This window comes from Aotus nancymaae, unplaced genomic scaffold (genome assembly GCF_030222135.1).
Source record: "Aotus nancymaae isolate 86718 unplaced genomic scaffold, 86718_ANA_hifiasm-v0.15.2.pri h1tg000089l, whole genome shotgun sequence".
Taxonomy (NCBI): domain Eukaryota; kingdom Metazoa; phylum Chordata; class Mammalia; order Primates; family Aotidae; genus Aotus; species Aotus nancymaae.
In genome coordinates, this window is record NW_026988504.1 from 22355354 (window position 1) to 22374221 (window position 18868).

Genomic DNA, 18868 nt, shown 5'->3' on the forward strand with positions numbered 1-18868 from the left:
ATGTTGGCCAGGCTGGTGTGGAACTTCTGACTTCAGGTGATCCACCCACCTTGGCCTCCCCAAGTGCTGGAATTACAGGCATGTGCCACCACGCCTGGCCTGATGTAGTCTCTTATTTCCTGATGTGTTCCCTTGTACCCTGATGTGATCTAATGTTTCTGTGGATATTGATAATTCTTTTGATGGTTTCTTCTGTTCTTTTCATTATCTCTGGCGCCTCTGAATTCCTTTTTTGGAGGAGGGGGGCTGTTGCTGTCATCATAGCTCACTGCAGCCTCCAATTCCTGGGTTCAAGCAATCCTCTTGCCTCATCCTCCCAAGTCGCTGGGACCACAGGCGCATGACATCACACCTAGCTAATTTTAAAATTCTTTTGTAGAGATGGGGTCTTACTATGATGCCCAGGCTGGGGGTGTTTCTATCTTTCCTGTTACAGGTTCCCTTCAAATGTCTGGTAATCTTTGGCTCTCCATTCATAACAAGGCACTAAAATGCAGAGTGGATGGGGCTTCCTGAATGATGAACTTCTCTGTGGGTTATCTGGGCAGGAACATGATTTTATGTAGGAAGACGCCGCCCTAGCCTCACTCCCATTGTTGGTACATAAAGTTTTCTCTTCTGTAAGCTAGTCAGTTTTCTAGAGAGTGTTCCTGTGGTCTTGCTGGAGAAGTCAGACTCTCTGACCAGAATGGAGGCTTTACCATATCCTCCCATTTTCAGCATGGGTTGCTCCTTCTCACCTATGCCAGGTATGTTAAAGTCCAGTCTCTCTGGTTCAGCCTTTCCAGAGGGAAAACCTCCAGTTTGCTACCTGGGTGGGAAAAGAGATGGCGAGACTTCAGTGGCACCAGGTGCTTCCACTTCCTGAGCCTTGCTGGTGCACTTCAGCATTCATCAACTTCTTTTCTGTCTTCTCGCTCACTACCCGGAAGTGAGCGACAACTAACCATACAGATCCATCCCCACGGTGGCCCCTCTGACCTTTCCCTCCGGAAGCACTCGCGGCTCTCAGGTGCGAGTGCGCACGCGCGCCCACTGGTGGTCGCTCCGCGTGGCGCGCGGAGCCGGGACTGGAGGGATGGGTTCGCCTCGAAGGCAGGCCGGCGCCTGCGCCGGGGGGCTCCCGTCAGGACGCGCATTCTCGCACCCTCCCTCAGCTGCGCGCGCCCGGTGGGCGTGGGAGGAGGCGGGGAACCGGGGAGGGGCGGGTGTCGCCGGACGGAAGGAGCGAACCGGAGAGCGTCATCCTGAGAGGAGTGAAGGCGGCAAAATGGCGGACTGCTTCTCACGCTTCAACGAGGACCGAGACTTTTAGGTAAACACGGGCATCGCTGAGGATGCGGGGAAGGCTCTGGTCGAGCCCAGATCTCCTTCATCTCCGGCTCCCAGCCCTCTTTCCTTCCAGGCTTTGCTCCCAACTTGCGAACCGGCTCGCTCTTCTCCCGTCTCTGCGTTCTCAAGGAGCCTCCCGGCTTGAGGGAGGCCGCATCTCCTCTCACCCGCATTCTCTTACCTCTGAAACTCAGGCCGCGGGGCTTGGGGCTTCCACCTCTTGGCGTCGGATTTCGGAACCCTGGCCTGGAAGTTGTGTGGGGGTCTGTGCCCTCGGGGTCTGCCCGGCCTGTGCCAGCGAAGGGCTGGCTCCCAGGGGACAAGAGGGGTGGTTGGGTTGGGCTGGGAGGGCTTCGAAGCCAGTGTTGCTGAGGCCAGGGCTTCCGAATCCCGGATTTTGCTCTCACGGACCCTTTTGGGGTCCTTCTCTCTTCTTCCTTCACTGTGAGGAAGAACAACAAGAATCTGTTTCACTGGCTGCCTTCGTTATCAGACGCCTTACTGGTTAGTGAAGCATTGAGATTTCCCGGGGCGTAAGTGTTGCTGTTATTAGACTGTTAATTGGGCTTGGAAAACAGTAAGTTTCTGGACTATGGTCCGATGTAAGCTTAACCTCAAATCCTATCTCGAAAGAAGATTTGTAAGAAGCGTAATGATAATGGGCCTTCCGTAATGATAATGGTCACTAGTGCCAAAAGCTTGCTTTTTCTTTCTCCAGTTGCAAATGTTAGTATGGAAAAATGCCCTTATGATGGCAAGCTCTATTGAGTAAAAAATAAAGGTCAAATTAGTATAGCTCTTTTTTTCTTTGCTTAAAATACTTTGCTGTTGAAATTGTTACCGCGGAAATCTCGAAGACTAAAAGGGATTTAGTAGAGATTGGCTATTTGTAGGTAAAATACATCCGTAGAGTCTCAAAGAAACCACTGCATTACTACCGCATATCCTGGCAACTGCAGTTTGGGTCAAGGGATGAATCTCAGAACTCAAGTTTTTATCCCGCTGCAGATCCTACTCAAAGCAATACGAAAGCACTCTAGCTGTGTTTTAGAAGGCAGTTTAAAGGGTTTGGATTTCCTGAGATGATATGATTGGTAAATAAATAGGTAAAGCAGTTGAACAATTTTAACCCAGCACTGTTAACAGTCTAGTACATAGAAGGCTTATGAGAAGTTTTGCTGCTAGGGATCTGGGGGCTGTTGAAAAGCCTTGTGAGATCATGCTCTTGCTGTATAGCTGCAGCACAATACAGAAGAATCTCAAGGTGTTCTAAGGATGTAATGCAGATTCACCGAAGTTTGGAAGCAGTTCATGTTAGCCTTTTGATCCCTGAGAAATATATGTATGTTTTAGCAAGCACCATAAAATATGAGTAGGCTACAAGGTGTATGAGCTTTACTGATTTTTAAATTACCAATAGAGACATATTGATAACTAAAGCCCGCAAATGCTTTTCAGAGGAGAGAATCTCAAGGTGACCTAATAAAATTGAAAATGGATAATATGGACAATTAAGTTTTGAGGAAAAATGATTGTGAACCACAGAATTCCAGCAGGCTTAACAAATAGGATTTTCAGGGCCTTTAATGAAGATTTTGAAAATTGTGGATAGCAGAGTGTGAATGCTGTTTCCTGAAAAAAAAAATTGAGGGACTTAGCCTCTACTTTTTCAGTAGTCAGTTTCTAAGTAAGATGACTCTCTCTTGAGGTGCTTTAGCTGGGTATTGCAAAACCTGATTTTGGTTTCATGGTAGTCGTTTGAAGATGATACGTATACTTCAACTTTATTTTCTGTTTATATGTTGAGAGAACCAACCCCTGTTAAGTTGGGTCAGCCGGGAAAATGTTGGTTTTTAAAATTCAGATGTCCTGGCATTTTAGGTAAATAGGGTATTGGAAATGAAACCTTTTTAGGCGTTGTAAGATGTTAAAACTTTTATAAATTGTGTTAACATTTCTAAAATGTATTCATTTAAAAAAAGTGATATTTTTTCTGGATGTTTTAATAAAGGGAAAAATACAGATTGATTTTCATTAATGATATCTTTTGATTCAAAGTTATTGATGAGAGAATGTAATGTAATAAGATGCTCCTGTGAAAATAATGTATCTGAAACATTTTCAGCTTCGGGTTATTCAAAATTAAATGTGGCCTCCTTTTAAGATTTTAAGTGATAAATGAGGTGAAGCCACTGATCATACTTGAAAACAAATCTATAGTAGGTTTCCAGACTCAGTGGATAGATCTTGTTGCTTTCATCAGATCTTGTAGCAGTGGACATTTCTGTCTTCATCTTCTCTGGTAAGTTCGAGATGACTGTCATTTTCTTTGCCTTTAATTTGGCTGATGATTTAAAGTTGTAGAACTTCACTCTTTACCAGTTTATCAAGTGCAAATTTTGGAGAGTTTGATGTCTCTTGAAATTAATATGGAGTCAGGGAGTTGGGCTAGTTTTGGGTATTCAATTTGTGAATACCCAAAGTTTCAAAGGTATTTTGTAGAATGTAGTGAAAAGTTATAGTTAGCAGTGGTATACACTCATGAATATAGATATTAATCATTATCAGGGACCTAACTTTTTTTTAAATTGGTAACTTTATTATAATAACAAACAGGTCCTATTCCACAGGCTTTATCTGTCTCAACACACAGTCTTCACTATAACCCTAGCAGGTAGGTGCTGTTGTTACTGGTGTTTTCAGCTGAAACACAAAGAATTAAGTACATCTGTTAAATGGCAGAGCCTAGATTTATACTGGCTTTTGGACTCTTGAACTTGTGCTCATGACCATTCTGTCTGCTGCTGGCAACTATATATTTTATATAGCTGCAATTGAATAATCAAATGTGAAAGATAAATTTGTAGGTGACAAAGAATAAGGGAGCTTTTAGAAAGGTGATACAATTCCAATTTTTATTCTGTTCAGTTTTGTTCAGATCTGTTTCTTTCTAGTCTCCCAAGGGTTTCTAGGGAGGCTTTCAACAGTGATAAATTATATTGTGTCATAGAGGATAGATTGTTAACTGTTTTAGTTTAGACATTCTTTTGTCTAGCCTTTTAAGTGTTTTTTGTTTTTTAAATCTTTGGGAATCTTTGTAATCTAAGCTAATGTGTTTATTTTTACAGGTGTTTTAAGAGTTTTAACCACTTGTTTAAGAATTTGACCTCAATTTCTGAATGAGATATTACTTCTGCCAGCATTTATCCAATTAAGATATATTTGTTCACAGATTGAAGTGTTACGCAAACTAATGGAAAATAAAAATATATAATATAACAAGATAATCAACATTTTGGATTGCAGGTTTATTAAAGAATGTTTTGTTTGTTCAGTGATGTACAGCTAGCTATATGGTGCCATTAAGATACAGTGCTTAGCATTTTATGGTTGCGCAGCTATTATTGGTGATGCAGCTGAATGCTATTGCGGAAATGTTCTTTAGTATATGTACCTGCAGAGGACTGATGGTTCGTGTTACAGGTGTTCTCTGCATTTTATTTCTAATGAAAAGGAACTCTAGTAATAGATCAGTGAGTGATAAGTTGATAAGAGAAACAAGATATGCTATCTTAAAAGGTCATGATAAAAATACAGAAATTGCCCAAGAACTTTCTGTAATCTGTGTAAGTAATCATAATGGTAAATAGCAATAAGCCAGTCATGTATTACATGTATGCAGTGTGTTTGTAGGATTCCTCTTTGGGTTTCCTATATGAACCAGGATGTGACCCTCAGGAAATTCTTAGTGGAGACTATTAAGTGAAGAGGTTCATAGTTTTAAGATATTTAGGCTACAGAAGCATAATAGTATATTTTTTGTAGGTAACGGAGTTGGCATTGTAATGCAAGTATGTCAGATAGGACATATGGGTAAGTGTTCTAAACGTTTTTTCCTGTGTCTCTCTTCCGTAATCTGGAAGAAATGCCACAAGCTATGCAAATTCATGTCAGTTTGGTTTGGGATACTGAAACTAATGCACAATCATTACTCTTCCCTGTCTCATAGTATGATAGGTGAAGAAGATTAGAATCACGGCTGTACCAGTTTCAAAATACTGATGCTGAATTGACATGATTATTAGCAAATGCAAAGTGATACTGATATTGGTTAATATATTCTCAGGAGATCAAGAGTGACCAAAGTAAAGTCAGCATAAGAGAAGTTTCCCTGAAGGTGATTTGAAGGGTAAAGGGTATATAATCACTTTTTAAGTGTGTGACATATCAAGGAGTAACATCACAGAGAAAGACGTAAGTTGCAAATAGGAAAGATTGGGGTTGGGAAGAATTGTGATCATAGGGCTTTATGTGATGATGTGTTTCATTATTTGTTTTCAAAGTAGGCATGGGAGGCAGGAAGAAACAGATCTGGACAAGTATACTATTAGGCTGAGTATTATTTCAGAGCTCTTACACTACAGTCAAAATGATAGACAGGTATCTCTGTTGTATCCTTTTCTTCTATATATGTAACACATTCTCATTAGAGTACTGCAAAGGAATTCTTTCATCGCATTTTCTCATGAACTTCTGCTACTTCTTTTCAGAAAATGGTATTCTTGGCCAGGTACAGTGGCACATGCCTGTAATCTGAGCACTTTGGGAGGCTGAGGTGGGAGGATAGCTTGAGCTCAGAAGTTTGAGACCAGCCTGGGCTGGTCCAGTTCATGAGTTCTATTAAAATTCCTTCCCTGAAACAATTTGGTACTTCTGCTTGTGTGTCTGGCATTAATTTTCTTTTTGTATTAGCATTGCCGTTTAGCATTAAGTGAAAGCAGATTCATGATAATTACCTAAGGAATTACAAATGACCACCACAAATACTGAAAGAAGTCATTGATTTGATATTGCAGTGAATACCAGAAGATGTAATCATTTTTCCACTTATAAAAAGTGAATTGTCCATTTCATTTAAGTGTGGAAGTCTAAGCAAATGTGCTTAATGCATATTGTATTAGTCAACCCAAAAAGTTAAATATGCCCAGGCTGAAAGAAGGCATATACTGTATGGTCATTCCTATGCCAAATGATTTCTTTGGAATTTAAACAAATGTGTTAAGTATTTTATGCCTAATTTAGGAAGAAAAAGCAGCTAATGATTTCTGACATTGTACATAGATTAGTAGCACATAACTCTGTTATTTAGTAATCACTATAGATAGTAAGGAATTAAAGTTGTTAGTGAGGAAAACAGGAGTATCCTGCCATTTGCTTTAATACTTTTTGTGATAGTTTTGAGGTACGATCAATCCTATGTGCAAGTCACTCAGGCAACCAGAAAGTGTCTTTGTAATATTCATTTGGTCTCATCTCATGAAGTTGCAATTATTTGTTATCATCCTTGCCACGTTTTGGCAATTACATTGATTTCAAAGAGGATTTATCTTAGTGTTTCATAGAATTGAAACACAAAATAGCTTTACAGGTTTAAAGTTATAATAGGAAAAAGTCATAGAGTTTTCTGACATTTATTTATTTTTATTTTTTTAATTTTTTTGAGATGGAGTCTCACACTGTTGTCCGGGCTGGAGTGCAATGGCACTCTCTTGGTTCACTGCAACCTCTGCCTCCTGGGTTCAAGAGATTCTCCTGCCTCAGCCTCCCGAGTAGCTAGGACTACAGGCATGTGCCACCATGCTTGGCTAATTTTTGTATTTTTAGTAGAGACAGAGTTTCACCATGTTGGTCGGGCTTGTCTCGAACTCCTGACCTAAAGTGCTGGGATTACAGGTGTGAGCCACCGCGCCTGGCTTAGTTTTCTGACATTTTAATAATGACATTGTTGGTAAAGTCAGTACTTGTCTTATAGCTCACATAACATTATTCTTCCAGAGTTAATGAGAAAAGAGGAGCTTCATTTTTTGTCCTTTTTTTTTTATAGGTAGTGCTGATCAAAATCAAGAAATTATTTTGATACTCTAGGTCTTTGCTCAGTTCGACCCACAGACCTTGGCCGAATGTGGGATGAACAAATGCACTCTTACACTGATATCTAGTGAAAGAGTGGGCTAGGGGACCAATCAGCTTACAGACCCCCGAGGAAGGTGCTGTAAAGAGTCAGCACCCTGATCACCTGGCACTGCAGGCATTTATTCAGTATAGATTTAATGATAGAGGCTTTGAGTCAACATACTTGTGGATAATTAACATGGTCACCCTCCCAGGAGAGAGCAGTCCTGCACATGATTAAAGGTCAGGTTCTGTGGCCTAAGTAAACTAGCTTATCTAGATCAGTTTCTTTATATCCCCTTGTTATGTAACCTATGCTTTCAGGCACCAGTAAGAGAATCTGGCTACCTTCAGCCAAATCCTATTCTGAAGCTTTTTAAAACCTTCTAGCCTTCCAAGAAGGTTTGTGTTTTTCCTATAATTTTCTCTTATAATTTCTCCCACCACCCTGACCAGATTCCTACTTCTCCCCCTTTTCTGTTTTTACTGTAAGGTTTTGTTGATTGAAGAGTACAGATGTGTGCAGTAACAGGTCTGTCAGGTGTGGTAGTCACTGCTCGTATTTCGGCTTTGCATCCTAGAATTAGTAAATAACATAAGACAAACGAGTATAATTAGCAACATTCTTTTCCAATCAAGGAGTGACACCTCCCCCCAACCCCGCCTCCACCCGCCACTCCAATCCAGGAGAGATGTTCTCACACACCCTTCCATATGGCTGTTTGTTGGGCATGTAGATCTATGGCATTTAGGGATTCTAGAATTTGGGTTTTTTTTTTTTTTTTTGAGATAGAGTGTCGCTCTGTAGCCTAGGCTAGAGTGCAGTGGCACGATCTCAGCTCACTGCCACCTCCGCCTCCTGGGTCCCAGTTCAAGCAATTTTCCTGCCTCAGGCTCCGGAGTAGCTGGGATTACAGGCACGTGCCACCGTGCCCAGCTAATTTTTGTATTTTTAGTAGAGGCGGGGTTTCACCCTGTTGGCCAGGCTGGTCTTGAACTCCTGACCTTGGGATCTGCCTGCCTTGACCTCCCAAAGTGCTAGGATTACAGGTGTGAGCCACTGCGCCCAGCCTAGAATTTTAGTTTTAAGTTGCTTTACGTCTGCTGTTACATTGTTATGAGAGGTTCCCTAGTGGTGTTGTTTCACCTTATCCCAGCTATGTATTGATTGGTTCCATGGTAGAGAAGTGACACAGATAGGCTTATGCTCCTAGTCACAGTTTGATTACTGACAGAATGCCAGTGCATCTTGTCGCTTCCCTACATATTCCAAGGCAGCCTTGAGGGCTTGCAGATGTGCAAGAATCTTTTGGTTTATACCCTGCTGTAAGAGAGGCTCATTAGACACATTTCTGGCCAAATTACCTACAAAGGTAGCTGTTTGTACTGATTTAGTAGCGGATGCTACAGCAACACTAGCAGTTGCTAGGATAACTGTGGCTGAGACTATAAAGGCTGTAAGTGTAACTATGAATCTTTTGTGTTTGACCTGGGACAGGGCACGTTCTAAGGTGGCAAGAGCCGAGGAACCTTGCCAATTGTGTGTTAAATTGACTGGTAGGAAAGCCTCAGATTGTCTCCTTAAAACCATTACACTAGTAATATTAGATATATTGTAATTAGTGACACAAGAGGCAAATCAAGCCTGTTCCTGCACTCGGGTCACAAACGTGGAGTTTTGGGGTATAATGGAAATAACAGTTCCCATAAGGAAAACATATGGACGGGTAGTGCAAATTAGGCACTGATGTGTGTTATTATGAATAAAGGTCATAATATAATTGATACTGGAATTATGATATGTTCCATGCCAGGTGTTAAGGGAGGTGCTAAGATGTCCGAGGTGCCATAAAGTGTCTTGGGGTGTCATGGACTCTACTTAGGGTTTGGGATATCCCATCCCCCCATCGGCCAAAATCACAGGGGAATGGGACATGGCTACGAAACTGTTACCGATGCCATGATGGATGCAGGTATCATTACAGTCACCCTGCAAATGACCATGGGGCTCCAGTCTAAGATGTTATAATTGCCTAACTGGAGGCCACGGGCTTGTTCCCCATGACAGACCTCCCAGCCAAATTGGAATCCATTGCTTTCCCATCTTGGTTCTCTTTTTTCTTTTTTTGACAGAGTCTTGCTCTGTTGCCAGGCTGGAATGCAATGGCATGATCTTGGCTCACTGCAACCTCCGCCTCCTTGGTTCAAGTGGTTTCCCTGCCTCAGCCTCCCGAGTAGCTGGGACTGCAGGTGTGTGCCACCACGCCTGGCTAATTTTTTTTTGTATGTTAGTAGAGACAGGTTTCACCATGTTGGCCAGGATGATCTCAATCGCCCGACCTCATGATCTGCCTGCCTTGGCCTTCCAAAGTGCTGGGTTTACAAACGTGAGCCACCATGCCCTCCCGTCTTGGTTCTTTAGCACAGGGAGGAATGTTGGGGAAAGTGGCATTGGTTGCATGGCCCAGTTTGAGGCTACTGGCAACCAAGAATGTTAAGGCATTTCCCAGGCCATAATGTAGCCATACTTGTGTTTGGGCGGGTACACAGTAAGTAACTTATACAAAAGTAACTTTTATAACTTACACATAGTGGGAGGATAGTGGAGTGATAGGTATGTTACCTGGCACCTTAGTCCAATGTTTATCATTAATGAGGGACCCCACTGGGGGTAAATCTATCCCTCCCAGCCCAGAAGTTACATTATTAGAGGCTGGGAAGGGGTTGTCTGCCCAGGTGACAAGGCGAAAGAAAGGCGGATCTAAGATATGAGCCCAATAGAGTGTAGCAGGTAAAGGTTGCAGGCAAAGCAAGAGCATAAAAAGGATTAATACCCTACGCGAGTCACAGTGTACAACAGAGAGCATAGCAAGGAACAAATCAGCTGGAGTGAATAGTGTCTGCGTCCGGAGCAGGATTTGCTCAGCCTCCTGAGTTGTCTTCTTCAGCGTCCGTTAGGTAACGTCTGGGGGCTTGTGCTGTCCGAGGAAGTCACGTTGTCTGGGGCTTTGGGTCCTGCAGGGTCATTTTCTTCGTCTCTGGTACTGGGTTGGGTCCTAGCCACCCCATGGTGTAGTTTGATGCATCGTGCTGGAATGCAAAGATGACCTGAAGGGATGTGAACACAAGCATATCCTCTTCCCCACGTTAACAATTCATTTGGACCACACCATACATTACTATTTATATCTTTCCATAAAACTTCAGGTTTTATGTCTTGAGAGGTTTTAGCAAAGTGCTTTTCTACAGCTAATTGAAATTTATCATCTAAATTTAAGAAATTAAGGGTAAATAAGGCTTGTACTGGTAGTGTTGCAGGGTTCTTATACTACCACTTTTTTGTTTTCTAAGCATATTTTTAAGGGTGGAGTGGGCACGTTCTCTTATGGCCTGTCCTTGGGAATTTATATGGGATGCCTGTGCAATGTTGGATATTCCATGTGTGACAAAATTGTTGACATTGTGAGCTGGCATAAGCTGGACCATTATCAGTTTTAATTTTTGTGGGCTGCCTATAAATGGGTTAGCAGCTCCATTATCTCTAATCCCTTTTCTTATTTCTTTATAAGCATCAAAAGAAATGGGGTCATGTACCAGATTGCCTTGTGGATCTTGCATTTTTGGGCAGGCCAAGAGCTCCACTTCTAATGCTGCTTGCCTGCTTGCCCATAAATGCAAAAGTTAAAAAATGTTTAATGACATACTGAGTGGACCCTCCAGGAGGAACAAGTGCACTAATTAGATGAGTGTTGGTATCGATGGATACATATACATATCTTAGTTTTCCAAATTCAGGGATGTGTATAACATCTGTTTGCCATAACTGATTAGGCTCTAGCCCTCTAGGGTTAACACCTGTTGAAGGAGGGGGCCGTGCCTGTGAGCTGACAATCTGGGCATTGCAGGATAATTTGTTTAGACAGTCTGGGCATTGCAGGATAATTTGCAGGGTAAGTTGAAATTGTTTAGGTAAGTTTCTCCAGTTTTGGTGGAAAAATTGATGTGATTGGGTGGTTTGGTCAAGCAGTGATGTCATAACCTAAGCCAATCATTGCTCTAAGCCAATGGACCAGGCAGTGAGCTATGGGCCTGAATGTGTGTAATAAAAATAGGATGTGTGCATTGATCTAGCAGTTGCACACAGGGTGGTCTCCAGAGTGGACTTAATGAGGGCTGTCTCAAGGTTCTGCAATAAGTAAACAGAATAAGCAGAATCACTAACAGTATTGATGGGCTAAGAGGAAAAAGTTTCCAGGGCCAATATTAAAGCTCCAACCTCAGCTCTCTGAGTGCTAGTAAATCCAGATCAAATGACGGAATTACTTGGTCTCTACCAGAACATGCTTTTCTGTGTTTACCAGAGCCATCAGTAAACAGTGTTAAAGCATCAGATATGGGGGAATTGAACTATTTTTGTAGGCAAAACCACAGAAGTACAAGATAAAAACTGAAGGAATTTGTCAGTAGGAAAGGTATGCTGTATATGGCCTGTGTAATCATAGAGAGCTATTTGCAGGTCCATAGATAATGGCAATACTGCTTTGAATTTCTTTTTACTTAAAGGAATCCTGATGATTTCAGGGTAATAATCTAGCAACTGATTACATTGTTTGCGACCTGAATAGATGACTTTACTAACTGGATATAGGGAGAGAGAGTTTTAGTCCTGGTATGTGAGCAAAAAATCCATTCTAGAAAGCATAGCCCTGGGGCCATCTGTCATATTAACCCTGTAGGGGAGTGTTTGGTGGGAAAAATAAAAATTGAATTGAATATTCTGGGTCTGTGCATTCTAGCTGCCTCTGAGAGATAGCTAGTTCTATCTCCTCAATTTTCCTTCTTACTGCAGGGGTTAAATACCTGGGAGAATCAGGAGAGCATTGCCTTTTAAGATAGAAAACAGGTTTTGCAACTTATCAGTAGTTATACCCAAGGTGAGGCGAAGCCAGTTAACATTGCCCAGTAATTTTTGATAATCATTTAAGGTATGTAAGTTGCTAGTATTAGTCAATAACAATTATAGGCCAATCTTGAGGAATCACTGTGGGGGAAGGGAGGCCCTGTTGAAGGGGCCCATAGGTTGCATAGCCTGTAAGTCATGAGAAGTCTCCATTTGCCAGACTTTTGGGAATGACAAAAATGGGCACATTCCAAGGGCTGTTAGATGGTTCTATATGGCTGGCTTTTAATTGCTCCTCAACTAATTTATGGGCTCTCTGTAATTTCTCTCCCTTCAGAGGCCACTGTTCTACCCAAATAGGGTCTTGAGAGAGCCACGTCAGGGGTAGGAGAGGAATAACAGTGGCCATTATTAGAAAGTGGTTTGCTGTTCACATAATTTATCAAACTCTGCCCTCCAGAGGAAGTAGTGACTGGCGATTAAAGTTGTTTTAGCTAGCATTGACCAGTCCCATGGTGTCATATGGAATTTGTTTGCTATGGCTTCAATTAATCCTTTTGTAAATGGGCTAGCAGCTCCATTATCCCCTAATGACCTTTTTCTGTTCTAAGATCCCATAGAGGATACCACATTACATTTTGTTGTCATTTCTCTTTAGGTATCTCTTGGCTATGACAGTTTCAAAAAACTTTTAAAAAGTAAAAACTTAATGTTATAATTGTCATATTAAATTTCAGCCTAATTGAATATTTCAATTTATCTTAAGTGCTATGATGTGTCCTGCAGCATAGTGGGACCCTTTGTCTAATTTTTATTATATATTTGTTTGATTTTTATTTCTTTTAAGAACTCATCAGTTCTAATGTCTTCTTTGCTTTATTTTTATTTACTTTTTTTTTTTTTAAAAATACAGGGTCTCATTTTAGTCATCCAGGCTCAAGCAATTTTCCTGCCTCAGCCTCCCGAGTAGCTGGGATTACAGGCGCCTGCTGCCATGCCCAGCTAATTGTTTATATTTTTAGTAGAGACAGGGTTTCACCCATGTTGGCTGGACTGGTCTCGAACTCCTGACCTCAGGTGATCCACCCACATTGGCCTCCCAAAGTGCTGGGATTACAGGTGTAAACTCTAAGATAATCTGAATATAGGGTGGACTTTAGTTAATAATGTATCAGTTGGCCTCCCAAAGTGCTGGGATCACAGATGTGAACTACCACACCTGGTCTGCCCATGTTCTTTATAGCCAACTTTTCAGCAGCAAAAAAAGGGTGACTCTGTTTGGTGTCAGATATTGAGAAGACAAACAAGAAAATTAGGTGGTCTGTGACTTTAAGCTTTCAAAATTTTCATATGACCTTAATAGATATTTTGATGTTGTTTTGTGTTTACCTTTGAACTTTTATAATGAAAACTAAATGTATGTTTTGAGTCAATGCCATTTAAAATAAATTTCTGGGCCGGGCATGATGGCTCACACCTGAAATTCACCCACTTACATGTATCAGCACCATAAGGTGAAAAGAAAAGTACAATTTGAGTATTGACAAAATGCATCATAGTGTAGCCAGCACGATGACCAGTGTATAGCTTCTGACAATCATTGATCTTTTCCTTTTCTTCAGTTTTGGTTTTTCCAGAATGTCCTATATATGGAAGGCTTTTGAGTATGGCTTATTTTCACTTGGCATAATGAATTTGAGATTTGTCTCCGTTATTAGTTATATAAATAATTTGTTTCTTTTTAGAGCTCAGTAATATCTCATTGTATAGAGTGTGTACCATAGTTTTTGAAGGTCATTTCCCAGTTGACAGACATTTGGATATTTTCTACTGTACAAATAAAGTTGTTATAAACATTCACAGACAGGTGTTTTTATGAATGTGAGTTTTCTTTTCATTAGATTAAATGCCTAGGGATAGTATTGCTGGGTTGTATAGTAAGTGCATGTTTTAACTTTTTTTTTTTTTTTTGGCTCCTGATTAAAACAACTGAAAGTATACGCTTAACTTTATAGGAAATTTCCAGATTGTTTTCCGAAGTTGACTGTACTATTTTATATTCCCACCAGCAATGTATGAAAGTTGCTCATCTGAAATTTTATCAGAGGAGGGCTCACACCTGTAAACCCAGCACTTTGGGAGGATAAGGTGGGCAGATCATTTGAGCCCAGGAGTTCAAGACCAGCCTGGGCAATATGGCAAAACCCCATGTCTACGAAAAATACAAAAATTAGCTTGGTGTGGTGGCATGCACCTCTAGTCCCAGCTACTCGGGTGCCTGAGGTGGGAGGATCGCTTAAGCCTAGGACTGTTGATCCTGGAGTGAGCTGTGATGGTGTCTGTCATAGCACTGCAGCCTGGGCAACTGAGGGAGACCCTGTCTCCAAACTAACAAATAAAAAAGAAATAAGTGGTATTAGCTTTTTTTTTTTTTTTTTAAGTGAGACAAAGTCTCAGTCTGTTGCCCAGGCTAGAGTGCAGTGGCACAATCTCGGCTCACTGCAACGTCTGCTGCCCGGGTTGAAATGATTCTCCTGCCTCAGCCTCTCAAGTAGCTGGGATTACAGGTGCCTGCCATCACACCCGGCTAACTTTTGTACTTTTTAGTAGACATGGGGTTTCACTGTGTTGGCCAGGCTGGTCTTGAACTCCTGACCTCATGATCCACCCACCTCAGCCTCCCAAAGTGCTGGAATTACCAGGCGTGAGCCACCGTGCTGGGCCAAATTTTTCTTTTTAAATACCATTTTAATAGGCATGTGGTGTTAATACCTTGTGGTTCTAGTTTGTATTTCCTTAATGGTTAATGATCTTGATTGTATTTTCATGTGCTTGCTTGCCACCTGTATATCATTGATGAAATGTCTGTTTAAATATTACGCCCACTTTAAAAATTGAGGTTTTTTCCCCCTCTTTTGAAAATTCTATGTATTTTCTGGATACAATTTTTAATCAGGTATGGATTTGTATAGCATTCATTCATTGGCTTCTAATTTTTTTAAAAAAGGAATATGATTTGTAAATATTTTCTCCCAGTCCAGCTTATCAATTTTTTATTCCATATATTGATTGTGGTTTTGGGTTGTCTCTAAGAAAATAATTTGTCTAGCCTGTTGCCACAAAGATTTTCTCCTGTATTTTTTTTTTTCTAGAATATATCATTTTCAGTGTTACATTTAGGTCTGCAGTGCATTTTGAGTTAATTTTTTATTATTCAAAGTATGGATTGAGGCTCTTTTTTTTGTTTTGCACATAGACACCTTGTTCTAGTACCATTTATTGAAAACACTAATTTCTCTGTTGAATTGTCTGTATTATTAATCCTGATTTGTATTGCATCTGACAGATCCAGAATGATTTGAAAAGCTAATTAGCTCACTGTATTTAGAAATCTGTTAAGTGTCTTATTTGGAAGCTGGCATTTGCTGACAGCAGTTTGTTATCTACAGAAGGATTTTCTAAAATAACTTTAAGCCTAAGATTAAAAGAAGATTTTGGTAATGATTCATTATCTGTTTGGAAAAACTTGCGTGCTTTTTCATGCATCAAGGATGAGCCGAAATGGTTTTTCCTAGAAGGTGCCCATTTTCTTTTTTGTAGAATTACTTGGTAGTTCTCTAATAATCTGTGTTTGGGCTTTATATCATCTTTGATAGTGATACATTTTGGGGCAATTCTCTTTTTATTTAAAACTATCATGTAGTTGTCCTAAGATAAGTACTTCTAGGCCAGGCTTGATGGCTTACGCCTGTAATCCCAGAACTTTGAGAGGCAGAGGCAGGAGGATCACTTGAACCCAGGATTTTGAGACTACCTAAATCAGAATCAAAATCATAGCCAGCCGGTGTGGTGCATGCCTGTTGTCCTAGCTACTTGGGAGGCTGAGGTGGGAGGATTGCTTGAGCCCAGGAGTTCAAGGTTACAGTAAGCTATGGTGGCTCTACTGCACTCCAGCCTGGCTGACAGAGATTCTCTCTAAACAAACTGACTAAAAGTTTAATTACTTTAAAAAAAGGTAGTACACAATTATTGTTGTTAGGGTGAGGGTTTTCTTATTTTTATTTTTTTAATTTTTTTTGGCGGGAGGCACTCTTGATTTGTCAGCCAGCCATGATTGCAGTGGCTCAATCAACTCATTGCAGTCTTAAACCCCTGGGCTGAAGTGATCCTCCTGCTTCAGCCTCCCAAGTAGCTAGGACTGTAGGACTAGGATGACAGGCACACGCCACAACGCCCGTCTAATTTTTTTTTAGAGACAAGTTCTCGCTATATTGCCCAGGCTGATGTCTAACTTCCTGGCCTCCAACAATGCTCCTACTTCAGCCTCCCAAAGTGCTGGAATTACAGGCATGAGCCACTGTGCCTGGTTTATTTTTTATCTTTCACTGTAGAGTGAAAGAATTGCTATTTGGCTGTACATTGGTGTTCTGTAAGAGGTTTGAGTTAATCTCAGTATTTGGATATTTATTATTTATTAATTTAGAAGTACTTTGCAATTAACACCTTTAAAGTAACTTAAAATTTTAAGTGTTACAGTAGAAATTAAAATGCCAAGAAGCAGATGTTTTGGAGGTTAATTTAAGACAGACTTTCAGGCTGAGCCTCGTGGCTCACGCCTGTAATCCCAGCACTTTGTGAGGCCGAGGCAGATAGATCAGTTGAGGTCAGGAGCTCAAGACCAGCCTGACCAACATGGTGAGACCCCGTCTCTACTAAAAATATAAAAATTAGACAGGTGTGGTGGGGTGTGCTTGTAATCCCAGCTATTCAGGAGGCTGAGGCAGGAGAATCCCTTGAATCCGGGAGGCAGAGTCTGCTATGAGCTGGTAGCGTGCCACTGCACTCTAGAGTGGGCAACAGACCAAGACGCCATCTCAATAAGACATAACAAAAATAAGACAGACTTTCAGGATTAATAGCTGCTTTAAAATTTTTAAAATCATTTGTTGGTCACTGCTTTTTTTCATTTCTGAAATGACTACTCTTAAGTGCCTTTCTTTTTTGTCTTTGGAAAATGTACTCTTGTCCCTTGCTGTTCCATTTTTCTCCTTTATTTCCCCTTTCTTTATTTGGATAGACTTTGCCATACAATTTTATTTTTATTATTTTTATTGCAGTAAAATATATGTAACATAAAATTGATCACTTTAACTATTTTAAAGTATATGGTTCAAGCCACGTGTAGTGGTGTGGCGCCTGTAGTTCCAGCTGGTCAAGAGGCTGACACTGCTCTCCTTGAGCCCAGAACTTTGAAGGCAGCCTGGGCAATATAGCGAGACCCCCTTCTCTTAATAAAAGTGTACAGTTCAGTGGCATTAAATACATTAACAATATTGTATGACCATCACCACCACCATCTTGTTTTAGAACTTGTTCATTACTGCCACACAATTTTAGCACCTAATTGTTCCCTAGTGTTTGGCTGCCATATTAGGTTTGTAAGAGATAAACAAGACTCAGTTCTTGTCCTCAAGGACTTCACAGTCTAGTGAGAGAAACCTAGTATTTATGATACAATGTGGCAAATTACATGTTAGAGCTCCCCATCATTTAATTTTATTTATTCAATTAGAATTTTAATTTTACCTTGAAAAAGCAAAGTAACTTTTTGTTAGGTTAACATTCAAGTTGTCATATCATTCCACACACTGAATTCATTTAGACTAGACCGAAGTCTTTAGTCTTTTGATTTAGGTCATTGTGGATTTAGGTCATTAGGACTCACAAATCCTCATGCCCTATACTTTATGACAAGAAGGGAACTAGAAAGTTGATATTTTGATTTAAAACCAAATTATGAGCTATTCCTTCCTAATGAAGCAGGGAGATCTGTGAAAACCATGATTAGAGAGAACTTCTTAGTTGTCTGCAACTATCATTTGTTGAAACTGTTTTTACTTATTTTAGTTGTAGTGACACCTTGCTTGATTATGATCAAATACAGCATTGTACAGGCATGTTTATTTCTCTTGGCAGATCATCTTGAGGAATAGTTGCTTTGGAAACTGTCAAGAGCTTGTTTTTAATTTCTTGAAAAGCTGGGAGGTATCAATTGATATAAAGTTTAATGTCTTAGCAGTTTTAGTTTAAGATAATGTTATCAGATTGAGCAGCATTTTTCAAAATACAGAGTTTATTTTCATTACTATGACTTATTTTCTTCATTATTAAAGACTCAATGTAATATTGCTTATAAAAGTAAAACAGGCTGGGCGTGGTGGCTAACGCCTATGATCCCAGCACTTCAGGAGGCCAAGGCCGGTGGATCGCCTGAGCTCAGGAGTTTGAGACTACCCTAGGCAACATGACGAAATGCCATCTCTACTAAAATACAAAAAATTAGCTGGGACTGGTAGTGCATGCTTGTAGTCCCAGCTACTTGGGAGGCTGAGGCACCACAATCACTTGAGCCCTGGAGGCAGAGGTTGTGGTTAGCTGAGATCGTGCCACTGCACTCCAGCTTGGGCTACAGAGTGAGACTCCATCTCAGGAAAAAAAAAAAAAAAAAAAGACAGAACAGCATGGCTCTTTGTTTATAAGATTCTGTAGTCTTCCTAATGTAGTCAGTCCAAAAGAGTTGGTGTCCCAAACAGTTAATAGTGTTTTAGTTTTACAATTTCAACACTTGTTAGGAGAATAAAAGTTCACATTACTAGGCCTAGATTCCTAATAAGCTGTATTTGT

At 40.6% G+C, this 18868-nt stretch overlaps 1 protein-coding gene across 4 annotated transcripts in view; it reads left to right on the plus strand.

Moving 5' to 3' along the window:
• The first annotated feature begins 1197 nt into the window (after nucleotides 1-1197).
• The window catches only part of LOC110568894 (endogenous retrovirus group K member 9 Gag polyprotein-like), a 40756-nt gene continuing 23085 nt past the window's right edge, over nucleotides 1198-18868 (plus strand). For 2 of the 4 annotated variants that reach the window (XR_010339787.1, XR_010339789.1), the window contains exon 1: nucleotides 1207-1315. The gene's annotated coding sequence lies outside the window, so the exon portion shown is untranslated. Of the gene's footprint in view, nucleotides 1316-18868 lie in introns of all 4 variants that reach the window. The other 2 variants (XM_064369324.1, XR_010339788.1) reach the window with 2 other exon arrangements.